Raw genomic sequence first — 15,609 nt, forward strand, 5'->3', positions numbered from 1 at the left:
CAACTTGCTCTGGCTACTTTCTCTCTCTCCCAAAATTACCTACTCAGTGCCAACAACCTTCATCTTCACTCCACTCAGCAAACCAGTGGTCCATTCTTGACATTTTTATTACTTGGAATAGATCTACATCTAAAATATGTAATTTCCAAAATAAAATAAAATATGTAATTTCCATAATCTAATCTCAGAACACGACCTCCTATTCTCCCCACTCTTACTCTGGCTTACTTGCCAACTCTTTTTTTTTTTTTTTTTTTAATTTTAAAACTTGTCCTCTGGGTCCCAAGTCCTGCACTCTAACTCCAGAGAGCTCCCCTCCCCACCTGCACTCTCTCTCTTTTTTTTTTTTGAGTTTATTAATTAATTTATTTATTTTTGCTGTGTTGGGTCTTCGTTTCTGTGTAAAGGCTTCCCCTAGTTGTGGCAAGCGGGGACCATTCTTCATTGCGATGCGCGGGCCTCTCACTATCGCGGCCTCTCTTGTTGTGGAGCACAAGCTCCAGACGCTCAGGCTCAGTAGTTGTGGCTCACAGGCCTAGTTGCTCTGTGGCACGTGGGATCTTCCCAGACCAGGGCTCGAACCTGTGTCCCCTGCATTGGCAGGCAGATTCTCAACCACTGCGCCACCAGGGAAGCCCCCAACTCTTTTACTTATTGCACTGAGACCCCAGTCCCTCACCCTTCCTCTTATCTCCAATCCATCTGCTGCTTCTGACTCTAAGGCAGTGGTTCCAATCAGAAGTGATTTTGCCCCTCAGAGGGCAGTTGACAATGTCTGGAGATATTTTTTATTGTTACAACTGGAGGGGGCTGTTACTGGCATCTAGTAGGTAGAGGCCAGGGATGTTAAACACCCTACAATGCACAGGACAGCACCTACAAAAGAAAATTATAAATGTTTCTAAAGTTGAGAATACCTGCTCTATGGTCCTCTTTAGATAATGTGGTCCATTTCTTCAATCACTCTTAGAACATTTTAACCTAAATTCTCTTGCCCTTTCATCCTTCTGACACACCTGTTCTATAAAACATAACTCTCAACCAATTGAATCATCCCAATTTTCTACTTCTAAACTTGGTGTACAGAGCTCAACAAAAGCAAAACAAACAAATAAATATCACATAATCACAAAAATAGCTGACAGTACATATTCAGATTCCAACCTCAGCAAAACCCTCAGCATAATCAGGCAGGCAACTCTTCTTGTCTCTTGCTAGTCACCCCCTTGACTCCTATCTTTTTCCCTCAGTGACTATTCTAAACACTACCTGTCCCCTCAAACCCCCACTCTCCCCCAAATCAAACACTCAATGTCAGCAACTTTAGATGCTTCACAAAAGACATTTTGCTACCACTAGACAAGAACTTCCACATATTCCTTCCCCATCCTATGGGAGAATTTTTTACATCTATCCCCACCTTTCTCCCTAGGAGAAAGGAAGAAGTGTCCCTCCTGTCCCAGCAAACTCTGATCATGGTCTACGCTCTGGATATCATCTCTTGCTGGTCTCCTCCTGGACCCTGCTTCATCAATTATCCAACCCCCTAAATCATCTACCTCAACTTCTTCCTCTTTCCCAGCCCTTTTTTTTTAGGAGAAAAAAAGTACAAATGAACGAATGAAAAAAAACCCTTTCCTTCCACATCTCTCTCATCATAGCAAAATTCCTTAAAAGAACTGCCTTCACTCTGTTCTCATTACTCCATCTCCCTGCTCACATCCCTACTATGCCACCAAGACTCCACAGTGGAGGCAAATGACTTCCTAGTTATCAACTTCGGTGGGTTCTTTCAGCCCTTAATTTTGGAGCATTAACACAAATTACCATGCCTTCCTTAAAATTTTCTCCTCTTTTGGTGCTTGCAATACTATTCTCTCCTCCATACATACCTCTATGGCCTTTCCTTCTCCCACCTCTTAGATGTCGGTGTGTCCTGTAGTTCTAGCTTCAATCTTTCTCACTTGTTTGTGCAATCCATGCTCTAGTCACTTCAAATCATACATCCGGCCCTGATTTCTTCTAAGTTTTCCTAGTGAATGACATCACCATCTACCCAGTTACCCACAGTAGAATCCTAGGGATCATCCTAGATTTCTTACTCTCACCTACACATAAACAATTGCAAAGTCCTATCAATTTAATCTAAGTATCTCTTGGATCCATCACATTCATTCTCTCTGCAACCTAATTCAGATCATTATCTCTCACCCAGACACATTACTCCAAGAAGAATCATAATTAAGCGTATACAGGTAAAAAACTTGGAAGTCCCTTCTTACCAGTAAGAATGCTACACAAATACAATGAGGTATGATTCAAAAGGACACAGAACACTGGTACTCTTTTTTTTAAAAATGGATTCTAATACTGTATAAATACAGGCAAATCATTTTATCTCAAGCTTTAGAAGGGTAAAAGAGATAAATCTAAGGACCTCTGAACCTTTAACATTCATTCTATAATTCTATTTCTACCAGACATTACTCAGAGTTCCTACCTCCAAATATGCACCATACTTGCTACATATGCAAGATATTATTGGTGCCAAAAGAAACAGGCTGATATGTCCCCTTTGCTGCCAAAATATAGCCAGCATATCCTGATTACCATCAGTTTCAAAAGACTAAACCTTCAATTACAAGTGTCAAAGAAATAAAATGTAAGCAAAAGAAAAAGCCAAGAAAAAAGTGTAATGAAGCTGACTATATATATAGAAAAATGCTATTTCAAAATAATTTCTTCAGGAATCAAGCAACATAGAATAATGAGTTGGATATAAAATGAGTGCACTATAAACCACTGTGACAGTCAATAACAACATTATGAACAGAAAGCTTTTTCTACCCACAAAACAGTAGTGTGGGAATTGTACAATATCCAAAGTCAAACACCAACACAATATATATGCAATATGAGATCATAAAAAGTTTTAGGATCTACCTTTCAAAGACAAGGAGATAATACAAACAAAGCTGTGAAAATGCAGTCTGAATCCCATTAAAGTGCTGTCACCCCACTCAAATGAGAAGCACCTGTTACTCTTTTGACAGTTTGGGTTCAGTTGCTCTTCCGTTGCCTACTAAGCTCAGAAGTAATGTTCTGTTTTGAAGATCATATAGAAGAAGAGGGTAGAGAAAGAGTGTGTTAGATAAAACAATTTACATTGTAAAGTTGATAATGACCTAATGGTTGGTCAACTCACAATTTAGGATAAATCAACTCTAGAGCCACATAGACTGGGTAAACTCCCAATGTCATCACCTACCAACCTTGTAATCTTAAAAATTCATTTAATTTCTCTGTGCCTCAGTTTCTTCATCTGTAAAACAGAACAATGATAGTACCTACTTCATAGGTAAAGTGCTTGGAACAATGCCTAGCATACTGTAAATGCTATAGAAATATTGGGTAAAGTTATCATTATTATTATTTTCCTTCCTATTTTTTGACTAAATATTAGGTGAGAAGAAAAACAACACTATAATGTATGCTCAAGCTCCAGTTTAACACTGTTACCAGGTATTTTGTTCACAGTTCAATAACAATGTTATTTCAGTCAGTTGATATCTCCAATCCTGATCCTCTAGGCACTCACAGTCAAATCAAGTCACCGAGTGTTAAGTTCATACCACATGAAATGAGAAGTATAAACAGGCATAATTCACACACACACACACACACACACAAAATGAGACACATAATTAACTGAACAGAATAGAGAACCTAGGAATAAACCTATGCATGTATGGTCAATCAACTTATGACAAAGGAGCCAAGAATATACAATGAGGAAAGGACAATCTCTTCAATAAATGGTGTTGGGAAAGTTGGACAGCCACATACAAAAGAATGAAACTGGACCACTATCTTACATCACATACAAAATCAACTCAAAACAGATTAAAGACTTGAATTAAGTCCTGAAACCATAAAACTCCTAGAAGCAAATATAGGTGGTAAGTTCCTTGATATCAGTCTTTGCGATGAGTTTTTGCGTCTGATACCAAAAGCAAAAGCAACAAAAGCAAAAATAAAGTGGGACTACAACAAACTAAAGTTTCTGCAGAGTGAAGGAAACCATAAACAAAATGAAAAGGCAACCTACTGAATGGGAGAAAATAATTGCAAATCATATATCTGATAAAGGGCTGATATCCAAAATATATAAAGAATTCATACAACTCAATAACAACAACAAAATCCAATTAAAAAATGGGCAGAGTATCTGAATACCCATTTATCTAAAAAAGACGTACACACGGCCAACAGGTACATGAAAAGGTGCTCGACATCACTAATTATCAGGGAAATGCAAATCAAAACCACAATGAGATATCACCTCACATCAGTTAGAATGCTTATTTTCAAAAAGACTAAAAATAACAAGTGTTGGCAAGGATGTAGTGAAAAGGGAACCCTTGTATACTGTTGGTGGGAATGTAAATTGGTGCAGCCACTATGGAAAACAGTAGAGAGGTTCCTCAAAAAATTAAAAATAAAACTACCATATGATCCAGCTATTCCATTTCTGGGTATTTATCCAAATAAAACAAAAACACTAACTCAAAAAGATATATGCACCCCATGTTCACTGCAGCATTATTTACAAAAGCCAAGATAAGGAAACAGCCTAAGTGTTCATCCATGAACAAATAGATAAAGTGTGGTATATACACACAACAGAATATTATTCAGACATAAAAAAGAATGAAGTCCTGCCATTTGTGACAACATGGATTAACCACAAGGGCATTGTGCTAAGTGAAATAAGGCAGAGAGAAAAAAAATAAATACCATATGTTCTCTTAAATGTGGAATCAATCAATCAATCAATAACCAGGCTCACAGATACAGAGGACAGATTGGTGGTTGCCAGTGGCAAGAGGTGGGAGGTGGGAGAAATTGGTGAACTGTTTTTGTTTTTTTTTAGTATGTATGGTCAATTAACTTATGACAAAGGAGCCAAGAATATACAATGAGGAGAGGACAATCTCTTCAATAAATGGAGTTGGGAAAATTGCACAGCCACATACAAAAGAATGAAACTGGACCACTATCTTACATCATAAACAAAATCAACTCAAAACAGATTAAAGACTTGAATTCAAATCAAATTCATTTTTTAAATTTTATTTTAAAATCAATTTTTTTTAATAAATTAAAAAAACAGAAAATTTAAAAAAATTTTAAATAAGCAAAATTAAATATGCATCAGAAGTACAGCATATGGTAGATAATACAATGAAATATTATTCAGCCATAAAAGGAATGAAATTCTGATACATGCTACAACTTGGATGAACCTTGCAAATATGCCAATTGAACTAAACCAGACACAAAGGATAAATGGTGTCTGATTCCACCCACATGAGGAACCTAGAATAGGCAAATTCATAGAGACAAAAAGTAGAATAGAGGTTAACAGGGGCTAGGGCAGGACGGTACAGGGAGTAAGGGGAATGAGGAGTTGTTGTTTAATGGGTACAGAGTTTCTGTTTGGGAAGATAAAAAAATTCTGAAAATGGATAGTGGTGATAATTAAATAACACTGTGAATGTACTTAATGCCAATGAGCTGTACACATAAAAATACTCAATTTTATATTATGTAAATACATTTTACCATCTTAGAAAAACTTTTTTAAACTATAGCCTATATTTTCAACAAGAAGTTTTAACATGATTATCAGCCTTAATAGTATTAAAATAAAGGATAGATCATTTATTCTCAAGTTCCTAACTAGGGACATCAAAGGAGTCAATATCAACTCTTAGCTGGTCTTGGATTAGAGTACACATCTGAAAATGGGTATATACCTTGCAAATTTCATATGGAACATTATTTCACGTTGTTGATAGAGTCAATTTGTTTTTTACTTCCATGAGGGAGATAGAAGGAAAGAGAACTATACTGAGGAGATAACGTTATATGAGGCCAATGCATAATGGTGGTTTTATAAGGAAGTACTTATCCATAAAGAAGCAAGATAACATGAGTGCAATAGTATACCTGCCCAAGGCACCATAAAGGGTTGTGTAAACCAACTGACATTCAATTCAAATGTAGAGAGGGTTCCCATGTATTGGTAAACCATAATTTAAAACACTGAAATATCCCCCAAAATCCAAACAGATGTTGAAAGTCCATTATTTTAATACATATAATAAAGGGAAATATTTGAAAGCTCTACTCCAAATACTCTAAGAAAAAGGCATATTGCATTACAAAGACACAATGAAAGTGAATTTAATAAATTAACATACGGGTAGAAGAACTGAGCCTCTGGCCAACAGCCAGCCAGAAACTGAAACCTGCCAACAACATGAAACTGAAACCTGCTAACAACATGAGTGAGCTTGGAAGCAGATTTTTCAGCCCCAACTGGGCTTGAGATTTCTGCAAGCCCAGACTTCAATTTGTCTACGCTTCCTAAGAGACCATGAACTACTCAGGGCCTTGGTGCTCCAGCCGGGTGACAGGCCTGTGCCTCTGAGGTGGTACAGCCGAGTTCAGGACATTGGTCCACCAGAGACCTCCTGGCTCCACATAATATCAAACGGCAAAAGCTCTCCCAGAGATCTCCATCTCAACGCTAAGATCCAGCTAAAAACAATGACCAGCAAGCTACAGTGCTGGACACCCTATGCGAAACAACTAGCAAGACAGGAACACAACACCACCCATTAGCAGAGAGGCTGCTTAAAATCATAATAAGGTCACAGACACCCCAAAACACACCACCGGACACAGTCCTGCCCACAAGAAAGACAAGATCCAGCCTCATGCTCCAGAACACAGGCACTGGTCCCCCCCACCAGGAAGCCTACACAACCCAATGAACCAACCTTACCACTGAGGGCAGACACCAAAAACGATGGGAACTACAAACTTGCAGCCTGCAAAAAGGAGACACCAAACACAGTAAGTTAGGCCAAATGAGAAGACAGAGAAACACACAGCAGATGAAGGAGCAAGGTAAAATCCCTGAAGACCAAACAAATGAAGAGGAAATAGGCAGTATACCTGAAAAAGAATTCAGAGTAATGATAGTAAAGATGATGCAAAATCCCGGAAATAGAATGGAAAAAATACAAGAAACGTTTAACAAGGACCTAGAAGAACGAAAGAGCAAACAAACAATGATGAACAACACAATAAATGAAATTAAAAATTCTCTAGAAGGAATCAATAGCAGAATAACTGAGGCAGAAGAATAGATAAGTGACCTGGAAGATAAAGTAATGGAAATAAGCACTGTAGAGCAGAATAAAGAAAAAAGAATGAAAATAATTGAGGACAGTCTCAGAGACCTCTAGGACAACATTAAACGCACCAACATTCAAATTATAGGGGTCCCAGAAGAAGAAGAGAAAAAGAAAGGGACTGAGGAAATATTTGAAGAGATTATAGTTGAAAACTTCCCTAATATGGGAAAGGAAATAGTTAATCAAGTCCAGGAAGCACAGAGAGTCCCATACAGGATAAATCCAAGGAGAATCACGCCAAGACACATATTAATCAAACTATCAAAAATTAAATACAAAGAAAAAATATTAAAAGCAGCGAGGGAAAAGCAGCTATTAACATACGAGGGAATCCCCAAAAGGTTAACAGCTGATCTTTCAGCAGAAACTCTGAAAGCCAGAGGGAATGGCAGGACATACTTAAAGTGATGAAAGGGAAAAACCTACAACCAAGATTACTCTACCCAGCAAGGATCTCATTCAGATTCGAGGAGAAATTAAAACATTTACAGACAAGCAAAAGTTAAAAGAATTCAGCACCACCAAACCAGCTTTACAACAAATGCTAAAGGAACTTCTCTAGGCAGGAAACACAAGAGAAAGAAAAGACCTACAATAACAAACCCAAAACAATTAAGAAAATGGTAATAGGAACATACATATCTCTAACTACCTTACATGTAAATAGATTAAATGCTCCCACCAAAAGACACAGACTGGCTGAATGGATACAATAACAAGACCCGTATATATGCTGTCTACAAGAGACCCACTTCAGACCTAGGGACACATACGGACTGAAAGTGAGAGAATGGAAAAAGATATTCCATGCAAATGGAAGTCAAAAAAAGCTGGAGTAGCAATTTTCATAACAGACAAAATAGACTTTGTATAAAAACTATTACAAGAGACAAAGAAGGATACTACATAATGATCAAGGGATCAATCCAAGAAGATAAAACAATTATATTTATGCACCCAACACAGGAGCACCTCAATACATAAGGCAAATGCTAACAGCCATAAAAGGGGAAATCGACAGTAACACAATAATAGTAGGGGACTTTAACACCCCACTTTCACCAGTGGGCAGATCATCCAAAATGAAAATAAATAAGGAGACATAAGTTTTAAATGATACATTAAACAAGACAGACTTAATTGATATTTACAGGACATTCCATTCAGTGAAAACAAAATACACTTTCTTCTCAAGTGCTCATGGAACATTCTCCAGGATAGATCACCTTGGGCCACAAATCAAGCCTTGGTAAACTTAAGAAAACTGAAATCATATCAAGTATCTTTTCAGACCACAACACTATAAGACAAGATATGAATTACAGGAAAAAATCTGTAAAAAATACAAATACATGGAGGCTAAACAATACACTACTTAATAACCAAGAGATCACTGAAGAAATCAAAGAGGAAATCAAAAAATATCTAGAAACAAATGACAATGAAAACACGGATAACCCAAAACTTATGGAATGCAGCAAAAGCGGTGCTAAGAGGGAAGTTTGTAGCAATACAACCCTACCTCAAGAAACAAGAAACACCTCAAAAAAACAACCTAACCTTACAGCTAAAGCAATTAGAGAAAGAAGAACAAAAAAACCCCAAAGTTAGAAGAAGGAAAGAAATCATAAAGAGCAGATCAGAAATAAACGAAAAAGAAATGAAGGAAACAATAGCAAAAATCAATAAAACTAAAAGCTGGTTCTTTGAGAAGATAAACAAAATTGATAAACCATTAGCCAGACTCATCAAGAAAAAGAGGGAGAAGACTCAAATCAATAGAATTAGAAATGAAAAAGGAGAAGTAACAACTGACACTGCAGAAATACAAAAGATCATGAGAGATTACTACAAGCAACCATATGCCAATAAAATGGACAACCTGGAAGAAATGGACACATTCTTAGAAAAGCACAACCTCCTGGGACTGAACCAGGAAGAAACAGAAAATATAAACAGACCAATCACAAGCACTGAAATTGAGACTGTGATTAAAAGTCTTCCAACAAACAAAAGCCCAGGACTAGATGGCTTCACAGGCACATTCTATCAAACATCTAGAGAAGAGCTAACACCTATCCTTCTCAAACTCTTTCAAAATATAGCAGAGGGAGGAACACTCCCAAACTCATTCTACGAGGCCACCATCACCCTGATACCAAAACCAGACAAAGATGTCACAAAGAAAGAAAACTACAGGCCAATATCACTGATGAACATAGATGCAAAATCCTCAACAAAATACTAGCAAACAGAATCCAACAGCACATTAAAAGGATCATACACCATGATCAAGTGGGGTTTATCCCAGGAACGCAAGGATTCTTCAATATATGCAAATCAATCAATGTGATACACCATATTAACAAACTGAAGGAGAAAAACCATATGACCATCTCAATAGATGCAGAAAAAGCCTTCAACAAAATTCAACACTGATTTATGATAAAAACCCTGCAGAAAGTAGGCATAGAGGGAAGTTACCTTAACATAATAAAGGCCATATATGACAAACCCACAGCCAACAACTTTCTCAATGGTGAAAAACTGAAACCATTTCCACTAAGATCAGGAACAAGACAAGGCTGCCCACTCTCACCACTCTTATTCAACATAGTTTTGGAAGTTTTAGCCACAGCAATCAGAGAAGAAGAAGAAATAAAAGGAATCCAAACTGGGAAAAAAGAAGTAAAGCTGTCACTGTTTGCAGATGACAGGATACTATACACAGAGAATCCTAAAGACACTACCAGAAAATTACTAGATCTAATCAATGAATTTGGTAAAGTAGCAGGATACAAAATTAATGCACAGAAATCTCTTGCATTCCTATACACTAATGATGGAAAATCTGAAAGAGAAATTAAGGAAACATTCCCATTTACTGCTGCAACAAAAAGAATAAAATACCTAGGAATAAACCTACCTAAGGAGACAAAAGACCTGTATGCAGAAAACTATAAGACACTGATGAAAGAAATTAAAGATGATACCAACAGATGGAGAGACATACCATGTTCTTGGATTGGAAGAATCAACATTGTGAAAATGACTATACTACCCAAAGTAATCTACAGATTCAGTGCAATCCCAATCAAACTACCAATGGCATTTTTCACAGAACTAGAACAAAAAATTTCACAATTTGGATGGAAATACAAAAGACCCCGAATAGCCAAAGCAATCTTGAGAACGAAAAACGGAGCTGGAGGAATCAGGCTCTCTGACTTCAGACTATGTTACAAAGCTACAGTAATCATGACAGTATGGTACTGGCACAAAAACAGAAATATAGATCAATGGAACAGGATTGAAAGCCCAAAGATACACCCATGCACATATGGTCACCTTATTTTTGATAAAGGAGGCAAGAATATACAGTGGAGAAAAGACAGCCTCTTCAATAAGTGGTGTTGGGAAAACTGGACAGCTACATGTAAAAGAATGAAATTAGAACACTCCCTAACACCATACACAAAAATAAACTCAAAATGGATTAAAGACCTAAATGTAAGGTCAGACACTATCAAACTCTTAGAGGAAAACATAGGCAGAACACTCTATGACATAAATCACAGCAAGATCCTTTTTGACCCACCTCCTAGAGAAATGGAAATAAAAACAAAAATAAACAAATGGGACCTAATGAAACTTAAAAGCTTTTGCACAGCAAAGGAAACAAGACGAAATGACAACCCTCAGAATGGGAGAAAATATTTGCAAATGAAGCAACTGACAAAGGACTAATCTCCAAAATTTACAAGCAGCTCATGAAGCTCAATATCAAAAAAACAAACAACCCAATCCAAAAATGGGCAGAAGACCTAAATAGACATTTCTCCAAAGAAGATATACAGATAGCCAACAAACACATCAAAGAATGCTCAACATCATCAATCATTAGAGAAATGCAAATCAAAAGTACAATGTGGTATCACCTCACAGCAGTCAGAATGGCCATCATCAAAAAATCTACAAACATAAATTCTGGACACAGTGTGGAGAAAAGGGAACCATCTTGCAATGTTGGTGGCAACGTAAATTGATACAGCCACTATGGAGAACAGTATGGAGGTTCCTTAAAAAGTAAAAACAGAACTACCATATGACCCAGCAATCCCACTACTGGGCGTATACCCTGAGAAAACCATAATTCAAAAAGAGTCATGTACCACAGTGTTCACTGCAGCACTATTTACAATAGCCAGGACATGGAAGCAAGCTAAGTGTCCATCAACAAATGAATGGATAAAGAAGATTACTCAGCCATAAAAAGAAATGAAATTGAGTTATTTTTAGTCAGGTGGATGGACCTAGGGTCTGTCATACAGAGTGAAGTAAGTCAGAAAGAAAAGAACAAATACCGCATGCTAACACATATATCGAATCTAAAAAGGAAAAACAAAGGTTCTGAAGAAGCTAGAGGCAGGACAGGAATAAAGGCGCAGACGTAGAGAATGGACTTGAGGACACGGGGAGGGGGAAGGGTAAGCTGGGACAAAGTGAGAGAGTGGCATGGACATATATACACTACCAAATGTAAGACAGATAGCTAGTGGGAAGCAGCCACATAGCACAGGGAGATCAGCTCAGTGCTTTGTGACCACCTAGAGGGGTGGGATAGGGAGGGTGGGAGGGAGATGCAAGATGGAGAAGATATGGGGATATATGTATGTGTATAGCTGATTCACTTCGTTATAAAGCAGAAACTAACACACCATTGTAAAGCAATTATATTCTAATAAAGATGTTAAAAAGTAAGAAAATAAAAAATAAAGCAGAGATCAGCAAACTAGAAATTAATTAATTAATTAATTAATTAACATACAGTTTAGGATACAGGATTCTAGTTAGTATAATTTAATTTTCTTATTTCTTATAATTACCACATATCAAATACTATTCAAAGAATAACAATTTTCATAGAGAAATGCAAATCAAATGTGTATCACCTCACACTAGTCAGAACAGCCATCATTAAATTGTCTACAAATAATAAATGCTGGAGAGGGTGTGGAGAAAAAGGAACCCTCTTACCCTGTTGGTGGGAATATAAATTGGTGCAGCCACTATAGAGAACAGTATGGAGGTTCCCTAAAAAACTAAAAATAGAATTACCATATGATCCTGCAATCCCACTCCTGGGCATATATTCAGAAAAGACAAAAACTCTAATTGAAAAAGATATATGCACCCCAACGTTCACAGCAGCACTATTTACAATAGCCAAGGTATGGAAGCAAACTAAAGGTCCATCAAGAGATGAATGGATAAAGAAGATGTGGTATATATGTACAATGGAATATTACTCAGTCATAAAAAAGAATGAAATAATGCCATGTGCAGCAATATGGATGGCAATACGGATGGACCTAGAGATTACCATACTAAGTGAAGTAGGTCAGACAGAGAAAGACAAATACCATATGATATCACTTACATGTGGAATCTAAAAAAAATTATACAAATAAACTTATTTACAAAACAGAAATAGACTTATAGACACAGAAAACAAACTTATGGTTACCAAAGTCGAAAGAGGCAGGAGGGATAAATTAGGAATTTGGGATTAACAGATACATACTACTACATATAAAATAGATTAACAACAAGGACCTACTGTATAGCACAGGGAACTGTATTCAATGTTTTGTAATAAGCTATAATGGAAAAGAATATATATATATGTGTATGTATAACTGAATCACTTTGCTGTACACTTGAAAATAACAGAACATTGTAAATCAACTATACGTCAATTAAAAACATAAAAATAAATTAGAAAAACTTTTTTCAAAGAACTAGAATACAATATTCAAAGAACGAAAAGCCAAAACCAGACTAATAAAAATATTAGAAACATTTACATGGCTCTTAGTATATGCCCGGTTTGTTATAACCTCTTTACATATACTACTAACTCACATTACCCTCACAACAACCTCAGACAACAAGTATTCTTATTATTCCCATTTTACAAATGAGAAAACTGAGGTGTAGAGGGGTCAACCATGTTGTCTGGGCTCACTGCCCTACTAGTAAGTGGCAGAGCAAGGACTGGAATCCTGCAAGTGTGCTTTCCCGGTCCTTAATTTTAATTGCTATGATTTACAATCTCTTGGTGATATTAAGGAGTAGACTACATAAAGTCTAGGAAAACTCAAAACGCAAAGCAGTTTGGGGGCCAAATATAACAAAAGTTCTGAGGAAATCACCAAATCACAACACAACAATAAATGAGATTCATAATGACTGCTCTGAGACATAAGGGAAAGTTAAAATATGTTCAGTGTACTTACTGTTTTAGAAGGCAAAGAGTTATTTAGTGCATTTAAATTTTCTCCATCCAAAACTGTCAATATGATTTTCATTTCTAAAGGGGTAAAACTTTCAACTGTCCAAAATTACTCATTCCCTGAGAGTTCCAAACAGAAAGTTACTGAGCAATCTTATTTGCCAATTATCTCATTCTTAATGAAAAATATGGTATGTGTGTGGTGTGTGTGTGTGTGTGGTGTGTGTGTAGGGGGATCATAAATAAATTAAGGTTTCCAGGTGTTTTGATTCTAGGTATATAAGAACTTAATACTAAAGATATTAGAAAGTGTCAAATCATTTGGATAGATGAGTGAATAAACTCATAGAATTGTGTCATTATTGTAAAAAGCCTAGAATCTTATCACTCAGTGAGTTATAAAAAAAAAAAGTAGAGGCTTTCAACTCATACATAGAACTGAACTTCAAGCTCGTCTCCACCAGTATAGTTACTATGAATTTTTGGCAAGTTAATTTCACATACCTGAGCCAAAGTTTCCTTCTCTGTAAGTTGAGGATACTAATTCCTAACTCACAAGGCTCTTGTGTGAGCTAAGGAAAAAACACATGCAAAGGTGCTGAACACAGTTCCTGGGATATAGCAGATGGTCAACAAACAGAGACTACTATTATTCCCTAACCTTTTTCTACTTTGTCCCCCAAATGTAAGAGCCTAATCTTACCAGTTAGCAAGTCATTCATAGGCTTCTCAGAATTACAGTAAGTACAGTACCATACGCCCTATTCAAAAATGGAGCATATTAAAGTACAGAAAATACAAAACCAAATCATCAAATGAGACAAAAAACGTCGGAATCCTGTATCTCCACCCATATCTTTTCTGGTTGGTTTTGTAATAACCCGCATTCCTTTATCAACAATAACGAATCCTATCTTTTTTTGGCGGTCTAATTCCTAGTTGGGTACTGTTGCTTATTTATTTTGACAGCTACCTTTGCGAGGATAATTGTAATCATTGCTTGAAAACAAAAAAGAAATACAGGACAGGAGCATTTTAATGAAATGCTGTAACTGTTTCATCTATCTCGACGTTTGACTGGATGCCATGTGGATCATTTATTATAGCAATAAATTTTCACATTACTGCGCCACCCCGTTACCCAACAAATACATGCCTTAATGAGCAAAACTCCAGACTGACAGTGAACGAATGCTCTTTAGGGACACAATAACTCAAAACTTGGTGCTCTCAGTAAGGATCCTCGGGGAGGAGGGAAGGTGGCCGGGTGTCAATGCAAGTGGAAATGAACAGAATCGGAAACTGTTCTGTCTCCTTAAACAAGATTGGAGATGAGCCCTGTGGGGCTAGGAGCGGAGAGAAGTGGGTTAGGTGGGCCTTGGAGGCAACAGAGGAAGGAGGCGGCAACTGCAGTCTGGGAAATGTCTGTGCCACCGGGGAGAGGAGCGTCAGAGCCCATCACCACCCGAGGGTGGAGGCGGAGAGAAGCGGCAGGCTCAGCCCACTCCCCAGAACCGGTTCAGCTTCAGGAGTCTTGGAAGGACTGAGCGGGAATGGGGACCCAGCTGATCAAGGAAGATGAGGGTAGGGGTGGGCTCCTGGCTGCCTTCAAAACGGGACGCTGCTGACCCCGCCGCCATCCAGGTGCCGCTGGAGAGGAAGGCAGGGACCCAACAGGGAGCGCTCAGGTTACCTGTCTCAGCCGCCTGCCAGCTCGTCTCCACTTCCGCAGACTAGGTGGTACCAAGGGCTATCCGGGCACGCGCCGAGTGACGTCATCCTCGCGCGCCCAAGCCGCCGTCCGCCTGGCCCCGCCCCCTTGAGTGCAGGGGGTGGGGCAGTGGAGGTCTACGCAGGCGCGGAGCTGCCTCGGGCTTGGGAAGTCTTGAACAAGGCTTGTTTTGGATTTTGTAGGGTCGCCGACTTACCCTCCTACTCCTAGTTGCAAAATCTTATAGGCACTTAAGGAAAAAAATGTTATTGAAATACAAACATGGACTTTTTATTCTTTATTTTGCTCTTCCTCTTCTGTATATAACTCTTGTT

The 15,609-nt window shown here is 37.8% G+C and overlaps 1 protein-coding gene across 9 annotated transcripts in view; it reads right to left on the minus strand.

The window, feature by feature from the left end:
* AOPEP (aminopeptidase O (putative)) overlaps nt 1–15,340 on the minus strand; it is a 382,430-nt gene extending 367,090 nt beyond the window's left edge. For 4 of the 9 annotated variants that reach the window (XR_009532789.1, XR_009532790.1, XM_060101601.1 and 1 more), the window contains exon 1: nt 14,068–14,137. The gene's annotated coding sequence lies outside the window, so the exon portion shown is untranslated. Of the gene's footprint in view, nt 1–14,067; nt 14,138–15,256 lie in introns of those variants that run through there. The other 5 variants (XM_060101599.1, XM_060101597.1, XM_060101598.1 and 2 more) reach the window with 4 other exon arrangements.
* Between the last annotated feature and the right edge of the window lie 269 nt (nt 15,341–15,609).

The sequence above is a fragment of the Mesoplodon densirostris genome, chromosome 6, assembly GCF_025265405.1.
Source record: "Mesoplodon densirostris isolate mMesDen1 chromosome 6, mMesDen1 primary haplotype, whole genome shotgun sequence".
Classification (NCBI taxonomy): Eukaryota; Metazoa; Chordata; class Mammalia; order Artiodactyla; family Ziphiidae; genus Mesoplodon; species Mesoplodon densirostris.